A 14,395-nucleotide genomic window follows, 5' to 3' on the forward strand; every position below is an offset into this window, starting at 1 on the left:
TCCGCCTGTGAGTCGAATAATTTGTTGTTATCGTTATCTGGCTGTGACTGATTCGTTTATTTCAATAATTAAGTCCTTGGTGGAAATTTTGTCAGTCAGTGGTCGTTTGTAGTTACGCTCGGTATATATTCGTTAGTGTGATACACCTGCAGTGATAAGTTCCTACCGCATCTTACGAAATTAGTGCTGTAGCACAAATAATTTCTCAATGGCAAGCTGCGTTGGTACGCTGATCACAGTCTATTTCCAACTGACGTTATATTTTAAGGGTCATACGACCCACACTAACTGCTGTGTGAGAGGGGCTAATCCCCACTGTTAACTGAAGTAAAATTAGTATCGCAGGCTAGTACCGCCTTAGGATGAACGGGTTAGTGAACGACAGTCTAAGTATAAATATTAACGGCATGGTTCGCCCGCTTAGCGATACTTAGTAATGAGAGCTTTTTTCGCCACAGCGTAGCAAACGTATATGGGTCTGGGCTCATACACTCCTGGAAATGGAAAAAAGAACATATTGACACCGGTGTGTCAGACCCACCATACTTGTTCCAGACACTGCGAGAGGGCTGTACAAGCAATGATCACACGCACGGCACAGCGGACACACCAGGAACCGCGGTGTTGGCCGTCGAATGGCGCTAGCTGCGCAGCATTTGTGCACCGCCGCCGTCAGTGTCAGCCAGTTTGCCGTGCCATACGGAGCTCCATCGCAGTCTTTAACACTGGTAGCATGCCGCGACAGCTGGACGTGAACCGTATGTGCAGTTGACGGACTTTGAGCGAGGGCGTATAGTGGGCATGCGGGAGGCCGGGTGGACGTACCGCCGAATTGCTCAACACGTGGGCCGTGAGGTCTCCACAGTACATCGATGTTGTCGCCAGTGGTCGGCAGAAGGTGCACGTGCCCGTAGACCTGGGACCGGACCGCAGCGACGCACGGTTGCACGCCAAAACCGTAGGATCCTACGCAGTGCCGTAGGGGACCGCACCGCCACTTCCCAGCAAATTAGGGACACTGTTGCTGCTGGGGTATCGGCGAGGACCATTCGCAACCGTCTCCATGAAGCTGGGCTACGGTCCCGCACACCGTTAGGCCGTCTTCCGCTCACGCCCCAACATCGTGCAGCCCGCATCCAGTGGTGTCGCGACAGGCGTAAATGGAGGGACGAATGGAGACGTGTCGTCTTCAGCGATGAGAGTCGCTTCTGCCTTGGTGCCAATGATGGTCGTATGCGTGTTTGGCGCCGTGCAGGTGAGCGCCACAATCAGGACTGCATACGACCGAGGCACACAGGGCCAACACTCGGCTTCATGGTGTGGGGAGCGATCTCCTACACTGGCCGTACACCTCTGGTGATCGTCGAGGGGACACTGAATAGTGCACCGTACATCCAAACCGTCATCGAACCCATCGTTCTACCATTCCTAGACCGGCAAGGGAACTTGCTGTTCCAACAGGACAACGCATGTCCACATGTATCCCCTGCCACCCAACGTGCTCTAGAAGGTGTAAGTCAACTACCCTCGCCAGCAAGATCTCCGGATTTGTCCCCCATTGTGCATGTTTGGGACTGGATGAAGCGTCGTCTCACGCGGTCTGCACGTCCAGCACGAACGCTGGTCCAACTGAGGCGCCAGGTGGAAATGGCATGGCAAGCCGTTCCACAGGACTACATGCAGCATCTCTACGATCGTCTCCATGGGAGAATAGCAGCCTGCATTGCTGCGAAAGGTGGATATACACTGTACTAGTGCCGACATTGTGCATGCTCTGTTGGCTGTGTCTATGTGCCTGTGGTTCTGTCAGTGTGATCATGTGATGTATCTCACCCCAGGAATGTGTCAATAAAGTTTCCCCTTCCTGGGACAATGAATTCACGGTGTTCTTATTTCAATTTCCAGGAGTGTATTACCAGTTTCTTTAAGAACTGCAGGCATAGTGAATCTATTGCATGTCGATTAACCAACCTCGTTAATGTTTACCAGCAGTTACTTGCAGTCCGGTTTTGACATGTGTTCTATACCTGTGTTACTTTGTGCTAGTTGTGTTTCTTTCTGTGATGGTGTGTGCCGATTGGCAAAATTCTGAGAAATTACATTTAAAGACGCACTAAAACGAAATTTGAATTAAATTATGGAAGCCAGTGGCTTATAGTGCTTTAGGGAACCTGTCTGTTTTAAAAGAATATTTCAAAATATCGTTAAGTCCTGAATAAATGTTCTATTTCAAGGGTATTTCTCTTTTATGGGGTTATTTAACAATTTTTTTGGTTAAGCTTGTAGGAATTGTCAGCCGGGAAGTACACGATCTGTAGTAACTTTTTTTTATTTGCGTTACGGCTTGAGAACTCTGTAAGTCAATATCACACATGAAATCTTCATTTGAGTGGGTTACTCGCTTCGGCTAACAATTTAGCCATCTGCAGATCATAAAACACCCTTGACTGGTGTTGGAGCCATCACGGCTTCATATTATCGTTCATATCTTTCTTTAAATGACAACATCCGTACATGACATAATTAAAACCAGTTTTTCATCGTTCGTGGGCAGGTTAACGTAACGATGGTCATAAAACAAGAGCGCTACGCCGTTACAGCTCAGTAACTGACACAATGATGGAAATACTGATTGTGTCACTTACTTTACGCCTCTGCGAGACAATACCTAACGGAAGAAGGTTTTCTGTTGCCTACGTTACCACGATTGTACCCAGAGGCGCAGTTCTTCGTCCGAAGCAAATCGACGACCACGAGTGTCTTTCTTCAGGACTCCAGACATGTGGAAATCGGATGAGGAGAGATCGGGACTGTATGAAGAATGGTAAGGCTTTCTGAGAAAAGTGTTTTGAATTGACTATAAGTTGTTTACTTATTTCACTAAATCGTGATTTGCTATTTATAGCCTTTCTCAGGTGCATGCTGTATGACATGTCTGACCTGTGTGACAACGTATTATAATAAAAAAAAAACATACGATGACATGTCACAGGCAGGTCAGGAATACATTGTAATATTTCCGCATCCTATAAAGCCAAAATCATGATTGTGTGGAATAAATCAACTGTTTACAGTGAAATGACGAAAATTTCATTAAAGAAATTCTACATGCATGTGGTCGCCTACGAAGGAAAAAATAATTCACCGCAGATCTTCTGCAATTTAGTCAAAACAACATTGACAATATGTAACACCTCTCTCTCCCCATCCCATTCCCAACTGTTTGGGTCCCTGAAGAAACACTTAAGTGGCTGTCGATTTGCTTCAAACGATGAGGTGCACGCCTGGGTACAATAATGGTTCTGTGGACATTGCTTTCTTGTCTTTCAGAGAGACAAATGTATTAACAATAAATCGGATTATTTTTGATTAAATAAAAGTTTGACAACATTACTTCATCTGTGTGGTTTTCATCTGATCTACCTTATTTGTGTCTATGACGGCATGTCGTGTTACTGGTAGCTGAAGTTAACTACTTATTCCATTAATCCACCTCATATTTTACTTCCTCGATATCCTTATAAGAACGATTGCCTTAGTCTTCTTCAGATACATTTTTCCTCATTCTTCGTAGATAGTGTTCTGGTATTTTAACACACTGGTAACTGCCTTCTCATTTTCATTTAGTAATATCATGTAATCAGGAAACCTTGTACATTTAATTCTCATTCTGCTTATTACAAAACAATTCTTTTGTTGGAAGCAATTTTCATCTAAATCATCTGAACAGAGGGTTGTGAAAGCTAACACCCTTTTCTAATCCCAGTCTCAAATTTAATTCCTTCTTCATCATTTGGATCTGCAGCTCCTTGTGTCTACCGTGTTTGCACTTACAGTTGTAGGATGTGAGGTCCGCCAATTATGCAAAACACTGTTTTTTCCAAGTACCCAAACATATTTCAGCACTACTGTGCCATCATCAGTTTACGTTTCATTTAATCTGTAATGTGAACATTTTTACTAAATTATTACAAATCACTTATATATTATTTATTACAGGTATCTTGTCATCTGGAACCAAACGATGTTGATGAGAAATTTTGTTGGGAGTTAATCTACCACGTAAAAGTAATTTAGTTTGTCGGGATATTTGGCGCCTTGATTCGTTTTTACTTACGTTTCCAAGCCCTTTTATTCTCAGCATCATGGTGAGGTGTCGCGATGCACAAGTAAACATAAAACGTATATTTATAAATAAGGTCAAATTTTCACAAATAAGGTCGTAAAAGCACTTTTCACTTCACCAAAACACAGTGTAATTGCGTGCCAGCGCAGTCAGTGTTCCTTTGTTCACCAGAGAGTTCGGTGCCAAATTTGAATTTTGTTTACATTTTATCTGTGTTATCTGTGTGTGTGTGTGTGTGTGTGTGTGTGTGTGTGTGTGTGTGTGTGTGTGTGTGTGTGTGTGTGTGTGTGTATGTGTGTGTGAGTTTGTGTGTGTCTGTCTGTCCTTGTCTCTGTGTGTGGGTAGACTTTATCTGGTTGTGTTCTCTATTTTGTTAAGTTCCTTTAATGTGTTAAATAGTGTGCCATACCAGAGTGTAGTGTAATCATTTATGACCTGTTTTACTTCCGCTATTGCCTTCTGTATGTGGAAGATTTCCTCAATAGTCAGTTTGCTATATAGGATGTGGCTGGGTTTTATTATTCTTAAGTCTGTTTCTATTGTAGTTGAGTGGTGATTGTGGGCTATAATATAGTCAGCAAATGTTCTATTGGAGCTGTTGCTTTATAAGGCTCTGAGATGTCCTGAATATCTGGTTTTGCAGTTTCTTCATGTTTGTCCTACGTACAACGACTGGCAGGTGTTGCACGCGAGTTCATGTATTCGTGATCTGTTAAATTCATCCGTAGGTGTTCTTGTGTTCTGATCTTTTTCTGTGTTGTGTTCTCTGTCCTGTATCCTATTTGGTGTTCCTGTTTCTTTAATATGTTGTTTATTCTGTGAACAACCTTGTTACTGTATGTGAATATGTGCCATTTCGTTTTGTGTGTGTGTTGTTGCTCTGTTGTGTCTAGTGTGTGGTCATTGTTGGTGTTTTGTGTTGTTCTGTGTTGGGTGAGGATTTGTGTGTTTTGGTATGTTCATTTTTGCACTGTTTACATATTTTTTTATTTAACTTGTATAGCATATGGGTATCATAACCATTTTCCACTGCTATTTGTATTATTGTGTTTAGTTCTTGTGTGTAGTTCTGTTCATTCATGAGTGTTCTGTTTAATCTATGGAGCACGAATCTGAAGTTAGCTTGCTTATGTGTCAATGGGTTGTTCGATAGGTTCTGAATGGTGGTTCTTGTGGTTGTGTGTGTTGTTTGTTTTATATGTGGTGAGATCTAGAAAATGAACTGTTTTGTTATTTTCTGTTTCTAATGTCAAGTTAATTTTTGAGTGTAAGTTGTTTATTTCATTGTGTAGCTGTTTTATGTGTGTATGTGGTTCATAAATCATGGCATATTGTGTCATTGACATAATGGTACTCCTATACAACTTTGTACTTTTTTAGTTTTATTATGTGTCTGAAGATCATCATCTCCATGTTGTTCATGTTAGCTAGGTGGCCACTAATTGGTGATTCCATTTGCAGTCCTTCATATTGAGAATGAAATTCTTTGTTGGGCACAAAATAATTTTGTGATGTTATGGTCTTGAATATGGTTGTTATTTCATTTGTGTGTATGGTGTGTTCCCTTGATGTTTTAATCTTTGTGTGATGATGTTGATTGATTCATTTATTGATATACAAGTGCACATTGATATGACGTCAAATGATAAGAGGGTTGCTGTGTGTGGCATGTGTATGTTCTGGATTCTGTCGATTAATTCGTTAGAGTTTTCCAGGTTGCTGGTGTTATCAAAAGTGTACATTTTTTGTAGTATATCTCTGTTGGACTAGGTGGTAGGTTGGAGCATTACAGAAGATAATGACGGGCCTTAATGGGATATTGTCACTGTGAACCTTTGGTAGGGAATTTAGGGTGGGTGCTTTTGGATTTTTCTGTGTCATCCGCTTTACCTGGCCTTTTGAGAATGCGTTTTTGATGTTTTTCAATGTATGTTGAATGCTACTGGGTACCTTGCTGTTCGTTCACTGGTCAGTTTTCTGATGTTGTCTTTGAGACATCCATAATTACTGTAATATTTCCTTTGACTGCTCTTGTTATTATGGTATTGTTCTGTTCTAATTTTTATTTTTGCTTGTTGGCTGTGATTTCCTCTGATTGTCTATGATTAGAAATAATTGTGTATTTGTGTGTTCTGACTATCATTGTTATTTCTGCAGCTATAAATTCTCTTGTCAAGTTTGCATTACAATTTGGTGAGCTCAGTCTTTCATGTTCCTTTATGATGTGTTCTGATTACGTTATGCGGTTTTCTGTTGTTTTGTGTACTATGTTTGTGTTAATATTGTGTTTTGGTTGTTTTTCTAGTACGCTCTTTTCTTGTTTTGTAAGATTTATGTCAGTTACGTTAATGATTATGTCATGGGATTTCTATTGTTGGTTGTGATTGTTTTTAGTGTATGTGTTTGTGCTGTTAATTATTCAGTTGTGTTTTCTGTTTTACTTCGCCTGTTTTTCTTGCATTACTTTCTGTATGTATGCCTTCTGTCTATCTGTTATTTCCTCAAAGTGACCTGGTATTGTAAATTTGTTGGCTAATCCTAATTGTGTTCGGTAAAGTTTAGTGCAGAGAGATAGTATTTAGCATGTAATTCCCTAATTTCTTGCTTTAGGCACAAAATCTCCACTTTCTTTGGTGCAGATGACATGCTATCCACAGAGTTTTTGGAATTACATTATTACGTAGGCAATTTTTACTGAACTCTATATTGAGAGTTGTCTTCTGGAGCTTCCTTAAGGTATCCCTGTACCTATTATAGAGCTTTCTGGAGGATGCCTGGCTGGGCGACGAGATATTCATCATTTGTATTTGCAGCTCCTTGTGTTTACCAAGTCTGCAGTTAAAACCGTATGATGTGAGGTCCGCCAGTTATGCAAAACACCGTTTTTTTCCAAGTTCCCAAACATTTTTCAGCACCACTGTGCGCCGGCCGCGGTGGTCTCGCGGTTCTAGGCGCTCAGTCCGGATCCGCGCGACTGCTACGGTCGCAGGTTCGAATCCTGCCTCGGGCATGGATGTGTGAGATGTCCTTAGGTTAATTAGGTTCAAACAGTATTTAACACATTAAAGGAACTTTACAAAACAGACGACACAAACAGATAAAGTCTACCCAGACACGCAGACACAGACACACACATAGACACACACACACACACACACACACACACACACACACACACACACACACACTAAAAATGGATACACTACACTATACAAACACTCACCATTTACATACAAAGGAAACACCATGTAAAAGGCAACACAAACAGCTAAGAAGCGTACAGAAAACACACACACATGCACACGAAGATAAGGTGTAAACAAAATTCAAATTTGGCGCAGAACTCTCTGGTGAACAAAGGAACACTGACTGGGCTGTGACTCAATTACACTGTATTTTGGTGAAGGGCAAAGAGCTTTTACGACCTTATTTGTAAAAATATGACCTTATTTGTGAAAATACGTTTTATACTTACGTGTGCATCGCGACACCTCACCATGATACTGAGAATAAAAGTGATTGCCACACGAGAACGTAAGTAAAAACGAACATAGGCGCCAACTAATTTACGTTTAGATGATAGGTTAACTCCTAACAAATTTTCTCATCAACATCGTTTGGTTGCACATGACAAGATACCTGTAATAAATAATACACAAGTGGTCTTGTAAAATCATGCACACCAAGTGTAAAGGTTTTTACAAAAAGAAACGAACTACTGTTTGAACTAAATGTCCACATAATTTATTATCAAATAGAAAAAAATGTTCACATTACATATTGAATAAAACGGAAAAACACTGATGATGGCACAGTGGTGCTGAAACATGTTTGGGTTCTAGAAAAAAACGGTGCTTTGCATAACTGGCAGACCTAACATCGTACAATTTTAATTCCTTTTGTTATTTAATTTCTTATTACTACTATGTTTTCTACGTTATAGGAGAGAAGAAACAATCTAATAAATTTATCACTTCTTTCTGTCCGTTCTACGTCCACCAAATGAATGTTGATTGTGAAGAACAGTGAAATGAGTCATCATGAAAAGGTCCCACTACAAAGAAATATAAAAAAAATTATAAATGATCACAAAAGGATTGGAGAAAATAATTCCTCGTACACAACGTTTTGATCCCTTCCTGTATCTCACGAGATAAGGTCCGTTATGACTTAAATCTCAATCCAGCAACGACAAAAAAGGCGAAATCGAATGTGACCAAGTCAAATCAGCTATTCACATATTCATTTGAGCCGTCCTGGGTAAACTATCGTTAACTTTAATCAGGGTTGTTATATGTGGTCCGTAACATCCTTCCCCTCTGCTGAGTAGTATTTAATTGTTAATAATTCCACCGCTTCATTTGGATTGATTTAATAAATATCTGTCTTAAACTTTCGGTTATTGTGTTAGTACAACTGTAGAAATGAGAATGCCTTTGGATAGACGAACATGAAGCGTAGGTGCAATTATTTTACACTTTTTTCGAAAATCAGTATGCAAGTATGTAGTATGTACCAGTACGAACGGATACTCAATATGCCTTTATTCAATCTGCGTGGACATCTCGGAATTTCACGTATCAAAAGTTCACAAGAAGCTGACTTTGTCTGATTTGCATGAGAATTTTACTGAGCAGATATGTGACATTGTCTGACGTTGATCGAGCAGACTAGAAGCTTCTTGAGCTGCTGCCTGACAACTTCGTTGTGACCGAACTGTCGTATAACTGTTTTGGTAGTTCATGCATTGGTAGCATCTTATGAATATTCTCTCCCTTATTGGCCAGATTTAGGTATTCCAGACATCTGTGTAGCACCAAATGACATGCACAAGAAGCCTGTATACGATCTCTTTCACAGATACGCTGTACATTCAAAGAAGTATTCAAATAAACATCCCAATATCCCTAATTATGCTTATTCTTTGTAATCTGGTTGTTTGATAGCAATTTTCTGGCTTATGCGTCGGTTTAGCTTGGCTCCATCAATTGTAATCTATTAATTTCTTGTAGTATGTTTTTCTACCTAAACAGTCGTAACAAGCTGTATTTGGATTCGTTCATGTTACGTTTTAGTCTGATGTGTATGTGACACAGAAAATAACTCTCCGTTGACTACTCTCAAGGATTTCTTCGAACATTTGCGTGGCAAAGAAGGGACGCCATAGTGAACATTTCTAATCAGTCAGAGGGAGGCTTGGTGACGTATGCGTCTTTCTAATTTAAGAAACCAAAAGATACTTATCAACTTTGGCCCCATTTCTGCGGCTTGCGTGTCAAGTATCTTAAGTGTATTTAATGTCAGGGACCGCGATGAGTGCATGTGGAGTGCATTTTCGTGACAAAGGCGATGAGAGAAATGGTGAGTGTGAAAGTCAGAACACTACCGATTCATCCCAAATAGAGCCCATGAGACCATCGAGAAAACGCATCATTATCAACGATGCGATATGACAACGACAATAATAAAAAGTCTGGTGCCCCGGAATGTCAAGTAACCACCTCTCCGTTCTTGCTGACCAAATACTCTTCCTTCACAAGGATTGTAACCGGAAGCCTACAAGTCAACCATAAAATCGTGTGTTAAATACCTCGGTTCCATAGCTGATAGTCCCAATAGTGGGCTCGATCGAGGAACGTCAGGACGTAGCCATTCTATTCACGTAGATATTTTACCTTCCTGAATGTCTTGTGAAACGTTTGAACGCAGTGACGCTGTAGTAAGTCAATGGACTTAATTTCGGAAGAAAGGGCTCTCAAGACGCCACCCACATTTAAGATTTTAGTGGATATCCTGAATAATTGCATGCAAATATCTCTTTTGAAATGTTACGCTTTTACCCTTGATGCAGGCGCGGGTCTTACGATCAAAGAGTATGGCCGTGGTTGTGAGACACAGGTACACCTGAGAGGGACTGAGGCAGTCGCAGCAAAAATTGGCTGCACCTAGAAATACAGCACGATTCAGTTGGAGGGTGCCACTATGGAAGATTTAAAAGTTGTACTTCCAAAGCAGGGAACGTTACTAGGTCGATAAATGTAGTATGCTGATACGAAATTGCAGAAAATAAATTTTTAAATAACGTGATTTCGAGTGGTTGATCAGTGTGACCTCAGATAGAATTAAGCCTGGATACTGTTGTACGAGAGATGGATCATGAATCACGTTACATACAAAAAAGATGCTTCTTAGTAAAGCGTTATATTCAAAATACTGTCTCTTTATTTTAAAAAAAATGTTACGTTGAATATTGTGCCAGAAATGTTCATCCTTTTGAATATTCCACCGGTAATAGTCAGTGCGAATCATACTTTTCTTATACCAAACGTCAGGAAATAAAAACTTATTTTTGACACTAAAAATGAATTCACGTTGCATGGTATATCCAAATTAGCACAGATAAATTACTTGATATGTAATGAATAATGTTGTTGAATCACGATGACAGTTTCAATCTATCTCAACTAATGGCGAATATTCATCTTCGCTATGACAGGGACTGGACGAAAATGGGTACGAACCCAGGACCACCTTAACACTGTTCACGAACCTAACCAGTAGGCCGTTTCACTTTGGTGCTTTTACGTGAAGAATATATTTGAGATTATCGTTTTCTGCGATGTCCATGATGGTTTAATGTAACTCTTAGTTACCTGTAAGTTTTCTTACCTTTACGCCAGAACAAAGAAAGAACCGAGAACTCTCATGACAGAGGACATGTCGGTACTAGGACGTCGCTGTGGTGAACCTGGAACAGAAGTAAAGAGTCCGGTTTGGAGATAAGAGGAACTTTATAACTGCAGAAGAATAATAGATTTTAGAGTGTTTAATTTATTTCAAGCTACAGGTCACAGCAATAAGTTGTGAGGAGGAACAGGTTACTTCTTCGGGATTATTTGATTCTCTTGGGAAACTGAAGTCGTGTGTCTAGTATTAATCCGATACGAATCCTTGGCGTGTTTAATCAAGATCTATCTTAGTAACTTATGAAAAGCATATTGGCTGAAATATTTGTATGACATAGCCTACCGCTAAAATGCCCAGAACTACATTAAAAAATTTAAAAAAAGTGAAAGGAAAATGCGGTACCTATTTTATTTTGCGAGCGAAATTATATTGCTGGTCGCTATGGTAGGTAACCGGGAGCTGCAGTAAACCATTGTGATCATTATACAAAAGTTGCGTATTTATGAGAACCGTCCATCTCTGTTTCGCTCCGGTGTCATGTTTCAAATTTTATGTTACCAGCGATCTATAAGTACGCCAATTCGTGAAACGTCATTAACGATCTCGAAGGCGGCAGCTGACAGTGACAATGAAGTGAAGATAATATTTAGACAAAGCACGTAGTTATCAGCTCTATATGGCGGCGTCGACAGTGGGCGTTAATGTTGTCGTCCTGAAATACGAGTGAATCTGTGCCAAGCGCTGTTGTTTATTTCCGGCGCGCTGGGAACAGCGCCCTCTGGTGCTTGACTGCTACAATGGAGCATCGGTAACTCTGCTCGAACCTTCCACTGAGACGTGATAATGTCGCCTGAAGGTGACAAGTAACAGCTCCGTCGGAGTACATTAATATTTTAGCGATACTATCCGGTATCAGGCTAGAGAACCTCAACTACACTAAATAAACACTACTGAAAGGTTTCTTTTTCATATTTTAAACGTGTTCTCTTTCGGTGCCTTGTAACGTCCACTCGCCATAGTCCCCTTATATTTAGGGACTACTAGCCACTGCCCGCAACAGTTCTGAACTCTCTGCTTGTCTGCGTGAGTAATATACATTGAGGTGACAAAGTCATGGGATATCGACATGCACATATGTAGATGGCTTACATCGCGTAACTAGGTATAAAAAGGCAGTGCGTAGAGTTATCAGTACTAACAAACAAGCAACACTGCGTGAAATAACCGCAGAAATCAGAGTAGGACGTGCGACGAACGTATCTGTTAGATCAGTGCTGAAACTTGTGGCGTTAACAGGCTGTGGCAGCAGACCACCAATGCGAGTGCCTCTGCTAACAGAACGACATCGCATGCGGCGCCTCTCTTGAGCTGGTGATCGTATCTGTTGGACACCACACGATTGGAAAACCGTGGCCTGGTCAGATGAGTCCCGCTTTCTTTTGGTACGGGCTTATGGTAGGGTTCGAGTGTGGCACAGAGCGGGCCGTGGTGGCTGAGCGGTCGCAGGTTCGAATCCTGCCTCGGGCATAGATGTGTGTTATGTCCTTAGTTAGGTTTAAGTTCTAGGGGAGTGATGACCTCAGATGTTAAGTCCCATAGTGCTCAGAGCCATTTGAACAATTTCTTTTCTGGCACAGACCGCACTCAAATTGTCAACAAGGCACTGTTCAAACTAATGGTGGCTCGATAATGGCGTGCTGGCCGGTGTGGCCGAGCGGTTCTAGGCACTTCAGTCCGGAACCGCGCTGCTGCTACGGTCGCAGGTTGGAATCCTGCAGCGGTCATGGTTGTGTGTGATGTCCTTAGGTTAGTCAGGTTTAATTAGATCTAAGTCTAGGAGATGTGAAGTCACATACTGCTTAGAGCCACTGAACAATTTCGACAATCGTATGGGCTATGTTTACATGGAATGGCCTGGGTTCTCTGGACGCACTGAACCGATCATTGTCTGGAAATGGTTATGTTCGGATATTTAGAGACCATTTGCAGCAATTCATTGAAGTCATATTCCCTAACCACGATAGAATTTGAATGAATGACAATGCGCCAAGTCACCAGGACACAACTGTTACAGACTGGTTTGAAAAAGATTCTGTACAGTTGGAGCGCATGATTTGGTCCCCAGATCGCCTGACACGAACGCCGTGGATCACTTGTGGGACATTATCTAGAGGTCAGTTCGTGCACAAAATCCTGCACCGGAAACGCTTTCGCAATTGTGGACCCTACAGAGGCAGCATGGCTCAGTCTTTCTGCAGTAGACTTCCACCGACTTGTTGATTCCATGCGACGCCGAGTTGCTGCACTAGACCGGTAGAAATGAAGTCCGACACGATATTTGGAGGTGTTCCAGGACTTTTGTCACCTCTGTCTACATCTTTAATTACTTTATTTTCGGAGAGTTGGGTCTCCGTGGTCTTACTGGTGCGATTTGGCACTTTTACCAGCGTCATATTTCCTTCTAGTCAAAAAATCGTGCCACTTTACTCAATGAATGCGAAGCAAAATATTTGTGGCATGAGTCATAACTGCTTATTTACAATATTTCAAGGGGAACAATTATTTCCGTAATTAAGTATTTATCTTGTAGATGAATTTAATGTGTTTCCATACAGAAAAAATAATTTCATCCGTTTAAGGAAAAAACTGATTTTTGCGGAGGGTGTTAATCGTGATCAGGAGATAGACTTACTCTGTAAGCCAGTCATGGCTAATTTAATAGCTGCATTGAAGAGATTGCGACAGATCACTGTGTTTTTGCTATCGTTCTGCCGCGTAAGCATACACGGAGTGTGCGGCTTTTATCGATACAATATAATTAACGATAAATATTTAAACCTCCCTACAATATCATTAATGATAAATTTTTAAACCTCCCTACTCATCGAAGAGACAACTAACTGCCTCTTGAACGTTATGCCTGATTGCTCCAATTTGTCTATTGCTGCATGTGTCGATGAACTAATTTTGTAATGAAGGACTTGTATTTCCACGCTAATTGATCTCTGTTGTCAGCACATGACAGTATTTTCGTTCCCTGGCGCTGATCCGTAACAAGCTGTCCTTTGTACCGTATACCAGTGAATTTTCTCATTTGCGGCCTCTGTTGTAGATAGAATGACGTCCCATCCTTCTCAGATCCTCTCATACACTTTCCTTAACGTTCCACGTGCCGGTAACTACATGAAATACATCTTGACGACTGCCTGAGAGAAAGGTACCTAAAAACAGACATCGTGTTTGTTACCTTACCTCTACCGCTTAAAAATAAGTTGAAGGGGAAGGCTGAAGAGTATAGATAAAAAAAACATTATGACTGCCAGCTTAATAGCATGTTGGTCCACCTCTGGAACGCAGCAGTTCTACAAGACATGTATGCTCCAAGTCCTTGGGACGTTTCCAGAGGTGTGTGGCACGAAATGCCTAGGCACAGGTCGCGATACTTCCGTAGATTACGGATTATTAGTATGTGGGCGACGTACTGGCGCCGGATAGCGTCTGAAATGTGTTTTTTGTCGGGTTTGGATCACACGAATTTGGTGACAACGTCATCAACCGTGAAGTCACCGTCATGCTCCTCAA

The 14,395-nt window shown here is 41.2% G+C and overlaps 1 protein-coding gene across 1 annotated transcript in view; it reads right to left on the reverse strand.

The window, feature by feature from the left end:
- LOC126355417 (LIM domain only protein 3-like) overlaps positions 1 to 14,395 on the reverse strand; it is a 1,043,148-nt gene that overhangs the window by 694,637 nt on the left and 334,116 nt on the right. The window contains exon 2 of the mRNA XM_050005721.1: positions 10,796 to 10,874. The gene's annotated coding sequence lies outside the window, so the exon portion shown is untranslated. The remainder of the gene's footprint in view (positions 1 to 10,795; positions 10,875 to 14,395) is intronic.

This window comes from Schistocerca gregaria, chromosome 3 (assembly GCF_023897955.1).
Source record: "Schistocerca gregaria isolate iqSchGreg1 chromosome 3, iqSchGreg1.2, whole genome shotgun sequence".
NCBI classification, from domain to species: domain Eukaryota; kingdom Metazoa; phylum Arthropoda; class Insecta; order Orthoptera; family Acrididae; genus Schistocerca; species Schistocerca gregaria.